Here is a 16481-nt window from a genome sequence, read left to right on the forward strand (position 1 = left end):
CCACTCTTACTACATCTCGGTACTGGCTAATGTGATATGTTTTATAATGACGCTCTAAATGGAATGTTCCAACAATGGTAATAACTTTTCCACAAACTGAACATCATGCTCCATTTCTTTATATTCAAAGAAAAATTTAAGATCATATAAAATATGTTCTTACCTTTCAAAGGATTCCTCTCTGACCTAGTCTTCAATCTATCGACGGAGCATTGGCGTTGATTCTCTACTGAAGTGCAGTGTCAACCTCTCAGCTACTTCTCCTGATGAGATTAAGGGAACAGCTCCATTCATGTACGTTAAAATCTGAAGAAAAAAAAAAGAAAAACGATTGATTGGAGGAAGTTATTTCACTGGACTAGGTCTAACACTCTAGAGCAAGCACGCCTAACCGGGGCAACTCTAGCCTTCAATCGAGGGGCGACAATGACGTAGAATAGCTTTCATGCGTGTGTCTGCATGGTATTCTGAGATTCTACGTCACTGTTGCACCTCGATTGAAGGTTAGATCTGCTCCGGCTAGGCATGGCTGCTCTAAAGTAGCGTTTCTCAAACGTTTTTGAGGTGAGGACTACTTTTTTAAGTCAGAACAGTTCCGCGGACCACCTTACTCTTGTTCCCTTCGAAAGAAAATTTAATTATTTTTGTAGAATATTTTAATACCAGTATACTTATATTTTAAAATAGAATTAATTGATTCAAATTAATTAAATTAAATTAAATTAAATTAATTCTATATTAGTATTAGCTAATTAAGCTAATAATAATAGAAGAAAATTCACTTTTGTTTCTTTAATAATTCAGGGTTATTACAGTTTGGATAATCTTTGTTAATACCAGAATATCTATATTTTAAAATAAAATTAATTGATTCAAGTTAATTAAATTAAATTAATTCTATATTAGTATTAGCTAATTAAGCTAATAATAATAGAAGAAAATTCACTTTTGTTTCTTTAATAATTCAAGGTTATTACAGTTTGGATAATCTTTGTTAATACCAGAATATCTATATTTTAAAATAAAATTAATTGATTCAAGTTAATTCAATTTAATTAATTTTATATTACTTTTAGCTAATTAAGCTAATATTAACAGAAGAAAATTCACTTTTGTTTCTTTAATAATTCAGGTTTATTACAGTTTGGATAATCTTTGTTAATACCAGTATATCTATATTTTAAAATAAAATTGATTCAAGTTAATTAAATTTAATTAATTTTATATTAGTTTTGGCTAATTAAACTAATATTAACAGAAGAAAATTCACTTTTGTTTCTTTAATAATTCAGGGTTATTACAGTTTGGATAATCTTTGTTAATACCAGTATATCTATATTTTAAAATAAAATTAATTGATTCAAGTTAATTAAATTTAATTAATTTTATATTAGTTTTAGCTAATTAAGCTAATAATAACAGAAGAAAATTCACTTTTGTTTCTTTAATAATTCAGGGTTATTACAGTTTGGATAATCTTTGTTAATACCAGTATATCTATATTTCAAAATAAAATTAATTGATTCAAGTTAATTCAATTTAATTAATTTTATATTAGTTTTAGCTAATTAAACTAATATTAACAGAAGAAAATTCACTTTTGTTTCTTTAATAATTCAAGGTTATTACAGTTTGGATAATCTTTGTTAATACCAGTATACCCATATTTTAAAATAAAATTAATTGATTCAAGTTAATTAAATTTAATAAATTTTATATTAGTTTTAGCTAATTAAACTAATATTAACAGAAGAAAATTCACTTTTGTTTCTTTAATAATTCAGGGTTATTACAGTTTGGATAATCTTTGTTAATACCAGTATATCTATATTTTAAAATAAAATTAATTGATTCAAGTTAATTAAATTTAATTAATTTTATATTAGTTTTAGCTAATTAAGCTAATAATAACAGAAGAAAATTCACTTTTGTTTCTTTAATAATTCAGGGTTATTACAGTTTGGATAATCTTTGTTAATACCAGTATATCTATATTTTAAAATAAAATTAATTGATTCAAGTTAATTCAATTTAATTAATTTTATATTAGTTTTAGCTAATTAAACTAATATTAACAGAAGAAAATTCACTTTTGTTTCTTTAATAATTCAAGGTTATTACAGTTTGGATAATCTTTGTTAATACCAGTATATGTATATTTTAAAATAAAATTAATTGATTCAAGTTAATTAAATTTAATTAATCTTATATTAGTTTTAGCTAATTAAACTAATATTAACAGAAGAAAATTCACTTTTGTTTCTTTAATAATTCAAGGTTATTACAGTTTGGATAATCTTTGTTAATGCCAATATATCTATATTTTAAAATGAAATTAATTGATTCAAGTTAATTAAATTTAATTAATTTTATATTAGTTTTAGCTAATTAAGCTAATATTAACAGAAGAAAATTCACTTTTGTTTCTTTAATAATTCAAGGTTACTACAGTTTGAATAATCTTTGTTAATACCAGTATATCTATATTTTAAAATAAAATTAATTGATTCGAATTAATTAAATTCAATTAATTTTATATTAGTTTTAGCTAAATAAGCTAATATTAACAGAAGAAAATTCACTTTTGTTTCTTTAATAATTCAAGGTTATTAGAGTTTGGATAATCTTTAACTTATTAAATTAAAAAAATAAATAAGTGTTGGTACTCATATTAATGAGATGGATAAGCCTGCCGATTCCTGCACAGTTGTTCTATATTTGGACGTATGCTGGTAAGTTTAAGTCGGAGATCGTCAGATACATCGAGTCGATTTCGGTAGCCTACTTTGTTTTTATTAGAGTTAGTGATGAAAACCCTTTCTCACACAGATACGTAGAATCAAAGCACCATTGTACAGTTCACTATATTCTCTTTTCATTTGTGATGAGGTCCAGAAATTAACCATACCTTCCGCTTGGAATTTCATTTTAAGTCCGGTATCATTCGAGAGTTCAATTAACTGTTCTCTTTCACTCAATGAAAGTTTGTTATTTTCAATATCGCAATGAAAGTGATGACGAACCCATGAAAATTCGTCATAGCCTATTTACTTGGAAAATAAGTTTCAAATTGTGACCTCAGAGTTGTATTATTGGTGTACGACGTACAGTACGTGACCATTTCAATGTGCAGATTGGGTGTCGGCAAAACTATTAAGAAAGTCATCAATACATGAAAAGGTTCGGTTCTTTGGTCCTCTGTTATGAATTCGGGTGGTCCCTGGCTGGGTTACAGGCGCCAGATGTGCAGGGAAAAGATGGCGAGAAACACCACGTTCATAGTGCTTCAAATTCCTCTTTTGTTGTTGAGAGTAGAGTGGGAAGTCGGTAGACAGGTAGGGTAATAAATTTCATTAAATGTCAGTATTGAGAGAAAAAGTGAAAGGCAATTGCCATGTGTCACTTCCAAACTCTGAGATTTTCAGTTATTAGTGTGATACACAATTCGTTTGAATTTAATTTTTTCTTCTGTCTTTTTTAAGGACCACAAGGGCAGACCTCGAGGACCACAGGTGGTCCGCGGACCATAGTTTGAGAAACGCTGCTCTAGAGCAAGCACGCCCAACCAGGGCAACTCTAGCCTTCAATCGAGGTGTGACAGTGACGTAGAATATCTTTTATGCGTGTGTCTGCATGGTATTCTGAGATTCTACGTCACTGTTGCACCTCGATTGAAGGTTAGATCTGCTCCGGCTAGGCATGGCTGCTCTAGAGCAATCCTTATTACCATACAATGCTTATAAGCAGTGTTTTCTTTTCTGGCGGTACGCAATGGTACGCAGTACCAAGAAGAATGCTAAAAGAATTAAATAAAGAATACTTCTGAAATAATTAATATAATTATAATTATCGTAAACCTTTTGTTAGTATTTTAGAATGTAAACATCGGTAAGTACCTTCTCGTACAATGTCTTGTCTTCAGTGTATTTATGTTAATGATATAATTGTCTCTTTTCCTCGTCGAAGTTTTGAAAATGGAAATTTCTCTAATGGAATTGCAAAATTAATCATACAATCGGCAATGAACACAAACAGCCAACTATGAATCCATGAAGAAGAAGTTGCCCGTAACAATACGTCCGTAAATCAGGCGTTGTTATAAATTTGTATAATCTCTAACCGTTGGCAAGTACCGGAGAAATAATGTCATTCCTTCAAACAACACACTCTTTTCCGTGGTAACAGGCTCTGCTTTGTTAATAATGAAGGTCCACAGCTAACTATATAACAGTACCCTTAGATTTTCTAGCATTCAGAGCTTTCTGATGCAAAGTAGGACCTATATTTACTTTCTGCCTACAAATAATACTTTTTCTTTATAGACATTGAGGATGGTAAAAAATACAGAAATACGTCTAGGCTATAATGGTCGATCCTACGACGACAGGCCTAATATTAATTTAGTTTATAATTTTAACCATATCTCTGAAAATAGAGTACAAATGACTATGAATTTCAATTGATACTAAATTGAAGTTTACCTAGTTTCAAGAAATTCTGTTGGGATATTGAATGTGGTGCTTTGAATGTTGGTAGATTCTCTTAAATAGACCTAATAATGTACAATTGCTAGAACCTACGCTGAGATAATGCTTTGGTAACGAGGTCTGTAAATTATAGGGGACTAGGAGCAGTTCGTCACAAATTACTCGTCATACGTCTGACTCGTCACAGGAAACATTTTCGTCGCAGGACGAAATAGCTAATACAATTTTGTCACAGGATTGTAATTATGCCACATAATAATATACATTCATAACCTTTTCATGGTATTAGTTTTACAATATCGTAAACAATTTCCAAGGTTTTAATTTTAGATTATCGCAAAACATTTCTATGGATTTATTTCTATATTATCGTAAACTATTTCCATTGTATAAATTTTATATTATCGCACAATATTGCCATCGTTTTAATTTTATATTATCGTAAACTATTTCCATGGCATTAGTTATATATTATCGTAAATCATTTCCATTGCATTATTTTTATATTATCGTAAATCATTTCCATGGTATTAATTTTATATATTATCACAAAATATATCCATGGTTTTAATTTTATATTATCGCAAACCATTTCCATGGTATTAATTTTATATTATCGTAAATGAATTCCATTGCATTAATTTTATATTATCGTAAAATATTTCCATGGTATAAATTTTATATAATCCTGAATCATTTCCATGGTATTAATTTTATATTATCGTAAATAATTTCCATGGTATTAATTTTACATTATCGTAAAACATTTCCATGGTATTAATTTTATATTAATGCAAAATATTTACATGGTATTAATTTTATGATTTTGTAAACCATTTCCATGGTATTAATTTTATATTATTGCAAAACATTTCCATGGTTTTAATTTTACATTATCATAAAACGTTTCCATGGTATTAATTTCATATTATTGCAAAACATTTCCATGGTTTTAATTTTATATTATCGTAAACCATTTCCATGGTATTAATTTTATGTTATCGTAACCATTTCCATGGTATTAATTTTATATTATCGTAAATAATTTCCATGGTATTAATTTTACATTATCGTGAAACATTTCCATGGCATTAATTTTATATTATTGCAAAACATTTCCATGGTTTTAATTTTATATTATCGTATACCATTTCCATGGTATTAATTTTATATTATTGCAAAATATTGCCATGGTATTAATTCATTTTATTGCAAAACATTTCCATGGTATTAATTTTATATTATCGTAAACCATTTCCATGGTATTAATTTTATATTATTGCAAAACATTTCCATGGTATTAATTCATTTTATTGAAAAACATTTCCATGGTTTTAATTTTATATTATCGTAAACCATTTCCATGTTAATAATTTTATATTATCGTAAATAATTTCCATGGTATTAATTTTATATTATCGTAAAACATTTCCAGGGTATTAATTTCATATTATTGCAAAACATTTGCATGGTTTTAATTTTGTATTATCGTAAACCATTTCCATTAATTTCATATTATTGCAAAACATTTCCATGGTTTTAATTTTATATTATCGTAAACCATTTCCATGGTATTGATTTTATATTATTGCAAAACATTTCCATGGTATTAATTCATTTTATTGCAAAACATTTCCATGGTTTTAATTTTATATTATCGTAAACCATTTCCATGGTATTAATTTCATATTATTGCAAAACATTTCCATGGTTTTAATTCTATATTATCGTAAACCATTTCCGTGGTATTAATTTTATATTATTGCAAAACATTTCCATGGTTTTAATTTTATATTATCGTAAAACATTTCCATGGTATTAATTTTATATTATCGTAACCATTTCCATGGTATTAATTTAATATTTTCGTAAATAATTTCCATGGTATTAATTTTACATTATCGTAAAACATTTCCATGGTATCAATTTCATATTATTGCAAAACATTTGCATGGTTTTAATTTTATATTATCGTAAACCATTTCCATAGTATTAATTTTATATTATTGCAAAACATTTCCATGGTATTAATTCATGTTATTGCAAAGCATTTCCATGGTTTTAATTTTATATTATCGTAAACCATTTCCATGGTATTAATTTCATATTATTGCAAAACATTTCCATGGTTTTAATTTTATATTATCGTATACCATTTCCATGGTATTAATGTTATATAATTGCAGAACATTTCCATGGTATTAATTCATATTATTGCAAAACATTTCCATGGTTTTAATTTTATATTATCGTAAACCGTTTCCATTGTATTAATTTTATATTATCGTAAATAATTTCCATGGTATTAATTTTATATCATCGTAAAACATTTCCAGGGTATTAATTTCATATTATTGCAAAACATTTCCATGGTTTTAATTTTATATTATCGTATACCATTTCCATGGTATTAATTTTATATCATCGTAAAACATTTCCAGGGTATTAATTTTATATTATTGCAAAACATTTCCATGGTATTAATTCATTTTATTGCAAAACATTTCCATGGTTTTAATTTTATATTATCGTAAACCATTTCCATGGTATTAATTTCATATTATTGCAAAACATTTCCATGGTTTTAATTTTATATTATCGTATACCATTTCCATGGTATTAATTTTATATTATTGCAAAACATTTCCATGGTATTAATTCATTTTATTGCAAAGCATTTCCATGGTTTTAATTTTATATTATCTTAAACCATATCCATGGTATTAATTTTATATTATCGTAAATAATTTCCATGGTATTAATTTTACATTATCGTAAAACATTTCCATGGTATTAATTTCATATATTGCAAAACATTTGCATGGTTTTAATTTTACTGTATATTATCGTAAACCATTTCCATGGTATTCATTTTATATTATTGTAAGTAATTTCCATGGTATTAATTTTACATTATCGTAAAACATTTCCACGGTATTAATTTCATATTATTGCAAAACATTTCCATGGTTATAATTTTATATTATCGTAAACCATTTCCATGGTATTAATTTCATATAATCGTGAATCATTTCCATGGTATTAATTTTACATTATCGTAAAACATTTCCATGGTATTAATTTTATATTATTGGAAAACATTTCTATGGTATTAATTTTATATTATCTTGAATTATTTCCATGGTATTAATTTTATATTATTACAAATCATTTCAATGGTTTTAATTTTATATGATCTCAAACCATTTCCATAGTATTAATTTTATGTTATCGCAAAAAATTTCCAGAGTTTTAATTTGATATTAACGTAAACCATTGCATGGTTTTAACTTTATATTACAGTAAACTAATTGTAATTATTGTGTGTAATTAAGTTACCACTGCCACCGGGTGTTTTCCCACTTGCAGTATAAATAAATACATATACAGTATACATATAATACCTGAAACCATACTGTCACGAAATTTGAACAAAATTGCTGCTGTACATTAAATTTTAAAATACGATCTGTACGAATATCATTGTGACTAACTATATTTAGGATGCGTAAATTAAATTATTATTAGCGTTAATATAAAATAATTTCCGTGGTATTAATTATATTGTACCGTAAATCATTTTCAAGGTTTTAATTTTATAATAGAGGAAAACATTCGGCAGGATTCGAGCTTGTAAAACTACTGATGTGAAATATTCTGGTACATGCAGTACCATGTTTCAATCGATTGCGTAGAACTTTCTAGTAGCATTCGAAATTAAGAAGTACGAAAGGATCAACAGGGGACTGGACTTTCTTTAGGTAGTCGAAACATTGTTACGAACCCACAAAATAAGATTGGGGCCATTGATATCGAGAAAACCGCATGTTAGAAATAACTGTTTCTTTATTCAGACGATCGTGTGTATCAATATACCAATCAGTAAACCCACACGTCTATCTTTTTTATTATTCTAGCTGTATTCAATCGTTACTAAAACTAGAGTAGTCTACAAGTGTTGCTAGTTAGAGAGTTTCAACGATGAAAATTATCGTGTTTACGCCTAGTCTTGTTGAGAGTGATGCCTAAAACAATGTCAGACTCAATGTCTTGAGTCAGACTTATGGTATACTGACAAAAAAATTGAAGCTATATCACAGTCTAGTATACAGGGTGTTTAAAAAATACGGGGCATAATTTCAGGTATGTATTTCCCACATGTAGACAATCAAAATAGTTCATTACAACATGTGTCCGGAAATGCTTCATTTCCGAGTTATGGCCTTCACAACATTGAAATTCACCGGAACGTTTTTCTTTCCGCAGGTCGTTGTCATTACAGAAGATGTTCAAAGTGTCCACCTCCTGCTTGAATACAGACCTCACATCGATGTCTCATTGACCTGCGAACACGATCCCAAACTCCAGGAGTATTGCGTATGTCCTCAGAACATGCCACAATTCGATTCCGGAGGGATTCCAAATCAGACACCGGAGACGAATAAACCAATGATTTTAAATGGCCCCACAAGTAGAAATCGAGAGGGTTCAGATCAGGTGAGCGTGGAGGCCAAGCAATTGGGCCACCTCTACCTATCCATCGATCAGGAAACCTTCGAGCCGTACGACTGAAGTGTGCAGGAGCGCCATCATGCAAGAAGTGAATGTGTTGACGATTGATCAGTGGAGTGTCTTCTAAAACATGAGGTATGGTGTTTTCCAGGAAGTTTGTGTACGCCTGCCCCGTAAGTCTGTTTACAAGTACATGGAGTCCAACTAATCGATCACCAATGATACCGGCCCACATGTTGAGGGAGAACCGCACCTGGTGATGAGATGGAACAGTTGCACGTGGGTTTTCATACGCCCATACGTGCTAATTGTGGAAATTTGTTATGCCATCTCATGTGAACTGTGCTTCATCTGTAAGTAATACAAAGGCAGGAAAGTTCGGATTTACACCACACTGCTGCAAGAACCACTGACAGAACCTAGCTCGTGCAGGGTAATCTGCTGGTGACAGGGCCTGTACACGTTGCAAATGATAAGGATACAACAGTCTCCAGACAGTCGTATGAGGAACATTGACTTGCAACGCTACCCTTCGTGTGCTGATAGAAGGAGTCATGTTCACAGCCTCCAGAATCTCCTCCTGTACTTCTGGAGTTGTAGATCTTGGTCGTCCCCTTCCCAAACCAGGACAGTTAAATTTTCCATACTCACACAGACGGTAATGGAGACGTACAAATGTCTTCCGATCTGGACATTGTCGTTGTGGGTACCTCTCCTGGTACAAACGACGAGCCAGCGCAGCATTGCCGTCCGCCTTACCGTACATGAAGTGTATCTCTGCCAGCTCTTGATTTGAATACATGTCGCACAGTCTAACGCCTACACAACACTGAATGTAACCTTCGCCTCGGAATGAACTGTCAGAGTGCCCTCTTAATGTCTCCTTTGACGGCAACGACCTGCGGAAAGAAAAACGTTCCGGTGAATTTCAATGTTGTGAAGGCCATAACTCGGAAATAAGGCATTTCCGGACACATGTTGTAATGAACTATTTTGATTGTCTACATGTGGGAAATACATACCTGAAATTATGCCCCGTATTTTTGAAACACTCTGTATACAGTAGCGAAGCTCAATACGTAGTAAATATGCAAACATTAGATAGTTGCTCACCACTAGGATCGCTAATATTGCCTCATTACAGGCAATGCAAAATAGTACCGTCACAGTCTATTGTTTCTAGCACCCTCAAAACTCAAGCTTCTTGACTGTATATAGTAGACTGTGGTTATATACTCTCAGACGGTCAACTACGGACAGGGTATGTACAGACATCTAGTGGCGAAACTGTTAACTGCATATTCCAAGAAAGTCAGAAATTTTTCACTGCTAAAGTTCAAGATTATCCAGCAAGCATCACAAACTGAATATTATATTTAGGTGATGTTGTCTTCGTGGCATGTAAAGTGACTACATTTACCTTTACATACTGCACTGCTTTACAAAATTAACTTATAAATGGTATTTGTTACGGAATAGAACAAGAAAATTCTATTAAAACTTTAATTTTCTGCAGAATTAAGCACATGTACTCTCAGAATCTGTATTTCTTTCTCGCAACAAATAATTTCAAAGCCAGGCATGTACCGTACGAGAAAAAAAATGGCCCGAGTCTTGATGGAAGTTCACCTGTATATAGACAACAAATTTCGCACGATTGTCCACATGTAGAATACAGGGTGAGTCACGAGGATTTACCGTCCCTTACGGAGCTTATTTCCGAAGACTTTCTGAGCAAAAAAGTCATATAAACATTTGTCCTAGTCTCAATATTTTCAGAATTACACTAATTTGAAATTGCTTGTAAAATAGCATTATTCTTGAGTATTAAGGGTAAAAGAATATTAGAGATAAAAATGAACTATTCAGGAGTATCATTTCTTTAATTAGCTAGTATTCTGAAGCTAAAAATGTGTTGTGAATTCCATAGTTGCTCCGTGCAGGTTTTTTTTCGATTTTTAATTACAAAATTACATTTTTCTTACTCATTTATCACAATAATTATTGTTACAAATCATTATTACTATTATTACTATTATTGTTATTATTATTATTATTATTATTATTATTATTATTATTATTATTATTATTATTATTATTATTTTACACAGTCATTACTCTATTTTTCCACTAACACTAATATCTAGGTAATTGTCATTGTCTCAATGTAACACGTGCTGTGCTGATCATATTAATTGTACTATTCCTTTAGTTGTGAGATTATATTCATATGTATTAATTCATTTTTTTAAGTTAATACTTGTATACTAGATTGTATTTTCCTCTTTGTGATTACTGATTATGTATTCAGTCTCTTTTTTTATTATATAGATTTTTATTATTATTATTTTAAAGCTAATACCGATTGTGTATATGTATTCAATCTCTCTTTTTTACTTAATTATGTTTATTATTATTTTTAAGTTAATATTTGTATACCGGTATGTATTTATTTTATGAGATTTGATCCTGGTTGTGTGGAAGAGAAGGCCTGATGGCCTTATCTCTGCCAGGGAAAATAAAACTATTATTATTATTATTATTATTATTATTATTATTATTATTATTATTATTATTATTATTATTAAAATCATGCCACTCTTGTAAATTCTTTAAGACTGTACATTAGGATGCATAATTAAACTGTAAAGAATCAAGTTCCTAAATTCGTATGATTTGTAACAATTTTTGTGGTAAGTGCGTAAGAATGATGTCACTTTTAGCTAAAAATTGAAAAATAAAATTTATGCAAAACAATTAACAACACATTTTTAGCTTCAGAACACCAGCCAATTAAATAAAAGACGCTTCTGAATAGGTCATTCTCTACTTGTAATATTTTTTACCCTTAAAACTAAAGAAAAAATATATTTTACTAACAACTTCAAATTAATGTAACTTTGAAAATATTGAGATTAGGACAAATGTTTATATGACATTTTTTCCTCAGAATGTCTTCGTAAATAAGCTCCGTAAATGACGATAAATCCTCCTCAATCACCCTGTATATATAGGCGCTCTTGTTTCTGCATATGAGCAATACATTGTATCTGGAACTTAGTAAAATTAGTCGGGCCATTTTTTTTCTGGGAACTGTACCTTAAGGATCAGTCGTTTAGAGAATTACTGAAAACAGCAGTCAAATTACATTTCGTTATGACTAATGAATGCATTTATAATAAACGATTGGAGAAATTTTAGTCTTGTCCTTTGAAATGTGCAAAAACTAAAATAAATTTTACACAGAATAAATTCCGTTACAGAACGAAAGTTAGCCTACTTTTGTACGGATCAAGCTTCTGCACATTTCAAGGACAAAACTAGACTTCTTTCAATCATTTATTGTCGCAATACATTACCCTCTTAAATTGACTGAACATATTGGGAATTTCATCAACGGTTGTCCGAAAACACGCTGTGAAATGTTTCATATCAGACAATCATAAGCTATAATAATGGGCCACCAACGAGCATTAAACAAAATAGATCTAGCCACTGTATCAAACACAAAAATAAATAATACTATAATTACATATAGTAAGACAGTAAAAAATTTAGGAGTATATTTAGATTCAAATCTAAATTTTCAAAGTTAAGTGACCTACATATGTAAGAAAACTTTTTCCATAATCCATTCCCTCAGACACGTAACCAACGTTTTACCTCTCAGCCTTAAAAAGAACCTGATCCAAACTTTAGTGATGCCCCACTTCGATTATTGCGATTCTCTATTCACGAATCTAAATACTGATCTTGCCCATAGACTACAGCGTGTTCACAATATCTGCGTTCGTTTCGTTTGTAATATTAGAAAATTCGATCATGTAACACCGTCACTAGAATTGTTGTCTTGGAGTCCACTTAAAGAAAGAAGATTCTTCAACTCTCTCTTATTACTACTTAAAATCACCTACACATACACACCCTCTTACCTAGCATTTCGTTTTGTTTACCTTTCACTACCTCGAACCCGGAACATGTACCTTCTCTCTATTCCTCTGCACAGAACAGCCTTCTACTCATCATCTTTCAGCATATCTATTCCACGCCTCTGAAATTCTCTCCCTGACCATGTCAGAGACTGTCGGACAATATCAAAATTCAAATTTAAATTAAAAAATCACATTTTAGTTCATGGAATTGCTTGTTGAACACCTGTCAGGTTGCACAACTTCGGCTTAACCCATGACATATAATAAATATTGTAACTATGCTGTTGTAAAATTGACAATTAATATGTAATTTATTATTATTATCAGTTATCACTATCATCGTTGCTATCTCTGCGTTCTTTCTTTTTTCTTGTATTAGCTCGATGAGAGCTCTATAGTGTTTTTTGACTCTGTTGACCCTCTACTGGGTGTTCATTTCAAAGTGTGTCATGACGTCACTGTTGTTGGGTCACCGATTTGAAGCGAGTTTCAGCTAATATGTCAGAGAAGTTGCCTATTATTTAAGGCGTTCTTCAATCTGAACTTGAGAACTTGTACGGTATAACATGAACGTCGTAGCAACAGATGGCGGTCTGTACGGTCTGTGTGCTACCATAACCTCTTTCGGACTGTGTTTTGCGCCGTCAAGTCGTACGCAGGGTATTTGTTATCATCGGTTGCGTACGGTAACATTCCACAACACAAATCAAATGCTCCGTGTCCATGTTGACCGTCGAAGTTAATGTCAACAAATACGTAAGTAATCGTCTTAACCCTCTCCCCATATCCCGACAGTACGTATTTCCAATCAGTTCACATTCCTGCCACTACCGGCGTTACCGTACGTATCGGTACGTACTCTTCAGAATGAACGCCGTGCTTGCTAGGCAACTTTTCTGTCTCATAGGTTATACACCTCTGCGGAAGTGTAGGAAGATTGAATTTTCTAGGCTCATCGGCTAGCCACATGACGGCATACAGCGAGCCATGACACACTTTGAACTGAACACCTAGTATAGGGCTTTAACTTAATTTGTATTATTTTCATTAGTGTTTGTATTTCTTTTTTGTATTTATATGTGCTACCTGGTAGGATGGAAGAGAAGGTCTTATGGCCTTAATTCTGTCAGATTAAATGAATAAATTATAATAGTAAATTATAATTATTATTTGAAAAGGAAGCAAAACCAACAAAATTGTATTCGACTTCTTTGTTTGAAATATCTCAAAGAATAAGCCCTGAAATTAATGGCATTACTTGCGGCTCGACCTGTATAGGCCTAGTGAGGAAGAGAGTGTCATATTTATGACACCATTTATTTTACGGAGGTGTAGATGGTCTTATTGCGCACATATTCAAACACGGAATCCCAAGCCACATCTGTATATCTTCCTGACTGGCGCTGACAAACTATTAGGCTGAGCTGTTGACATCTATCTGTGGTCCTGTCGCGATGCACTTGATTCCTAGAGGAGGAGGTTAAGTGGCCAGTGGTCCAGGGACCCCCCGGGGTTCGAAGCACAATATCGCGCTCTCCAGCAGAGACACTGGCGCGTCGGCAGCCAAACCTAGAAGACGCTTTGCTGACATGTGATCGGAATTCATCACGGGAACTCACTCCCACATGCAGAACCGTGCGCGTGTGGAACTTAGGCCTAGTCTTCAGTGGTATTCAATATTTTCTGCTAGCGTACTCCGAGTAAACTTTCGAGCAGTAGCTGGTGATCGAAATCCTCGGAGAGGCCAGATGCAACTAGTTTAAGTGCTTCCGATAGGAAATGTTTATTTATGATATCAATTATTATTGTTGTTATATTAATATCATTATTACTGTATTATTATTATTATTATTATTATTATTATTATTATTAGTCTATTCTTATTACTATCAATGAAAAATAATAATTTCACTCACCAAATAAGCTGTTATGCTCTGAGTTTCAGTGATTGTTTCAGTGTGATGAAGCAACCCATATTATGTGTTGAAATTCCCCTTTCTTTCTTTTCTTTTTATTTTTTCCTTTGACAGCAACAAACAAGGCCAAGAGAAGTTTATTTTGCCTCACATTACCACATAACCATTTAAGTTGCTCATATCACGATGCAATAGAAACTCGCGTTTTAAGATTATATGTCAGAAAAATTATCAGCGATGTCGTAGGTATCTCGGTAGTCTCTCTCTTTATTTAAAACTTCCTTTCTTTCAGTATTATTTCTTCTCGAAAAAGGACACTCTAACAATGAATTAACTTCTCCAACATTATTTCTCTCATTTGTTTCTGTTTATATTTTCCCAAAATACATAACAACATTGGCCCAGATTCACTACTGTACTACGAAGTACAATAGTACAACACCCTCGCTTATGTCATAAACTGAGACATAAGGGGAGAGAATCGAGTGAGTCTCTGCCTGCCAAAGAGCTGGAATTTTGTTATTTATGGCCTAGTTAGGAAAACAAGTCACCATTGCTATTCCCACCCCACTCTACCCTTGAGGCCGGCCCATGGATGGGACGAGTGAAACCTGACCAGGCCAGACGAATTGTGCCTCAGCTACAACGTTTTAAGCGTAAACTCAAAGCCCGCGAAAGGACATGAAATGCATTAAGCCAGACCCGGCACGAACGATTCTGGCCTCAGGAACCAATTTTACTGCAAAACAGTCCTATATACATCACAAGCCAGACCCGGCACGAGCGATCCCGGCCTCAGGAACAAATTTTACTGCAAAACAGTTATATATACATCAAAGTTTTCAAACGCTTCTACAGCGATATATGCTTCATTCAAATAACTAATACATTATATAAAAACACAAAATTTGATTTCAGTTAAGCCAAGTGACTGAGGCCCGACCTCACTTGCCTCGGTCAATCAGCCGCCACTGCTTTCGAGGAATATCACTTTTGTTGACGTCTTGCAAAATTTTGTCCAATATTCTTTTCATGAAATTAACTCCACAAGTAGATGAAATTATTGGGGATCATCAATGTGGTTTTAGGCGTAATAGATCGACTATTGATCAGATTTTTTGTATTCGACAGATATTGGAGAAAAAAATGGGAGTATAAAGGTACAGTACATCTGTTATTCATAGATTTCAAAAAGGCATATGACTCGGTTATGAGAGAAGTTTTATATGATATTCTTATTGAATTTGGTTTTCCCAAGAAACTAATTCGATTAATTAAAATGTGTCTCAGTGAAACGTACAGCAGAGTCCGTATAGGTCAGTTTCTGTAGGATGCTTTCCCATTTCACTGCGGGCTAAAACAAGGAGATGCACTATCACCTTTACTTTTTAACTTTGCTCCAGAGTATGCCATTAGGAGAGTTCAGGATAATAGAGAGGGTTTGGAGTTGAATGGGTTACATCAGCTGCTTGTCTATGCGGATGACGTGAATATGTTAGGAGAAAATCCACAAACGATTAGGGAATTTTACTTGAAGCAAGTAAAGAGATAGGGTTGGAAGTAAATCCCGAAAAGACAAAAATGTATGATTATGTCTCATGACTAGAATATTGTACGAAATGGAAATATAAAAA

At 31.9% G+C, this 16481-nt stretch overlaps 1 long non-coding RNA gene across 1 annotated transcript in view; it reads right to left on the minus strand.

Annotated features, from left to right (window-relative positions):
- The window catches only part of LOC138695846 (uncharacterized), a 379837-nt gene that overhangs the window by 103234 nt on the left and 260122 nt on the right, over positions 1–16481 (minus strand). Inside the window, exon 3 of the long non-coding RNA XR_011331198.1 lies at positions 164–306. This is a non-coding gene — a long non-coding RNA (uncharacterized lncRNA). The remainder of the gene's footprint in view (positions 1–163; positions 307–16481) is intronic.

Source organism: Periplaneta americana, chromosome 3 (genome assembly GCF_040183065.1).
Source record: "Periplaneta americana isolate PAMFEO1 chromosome 3, P.americana_PAMFEO1_priV1, whole genome shotgun sequence".
Taxonomy (NCBI): domain Eukaryota; kingdom Metazoa; phylum Arthropoda; class Insecta; order Blattodea; family Blattidae; genus Periplaneta; species Periplaneta americana.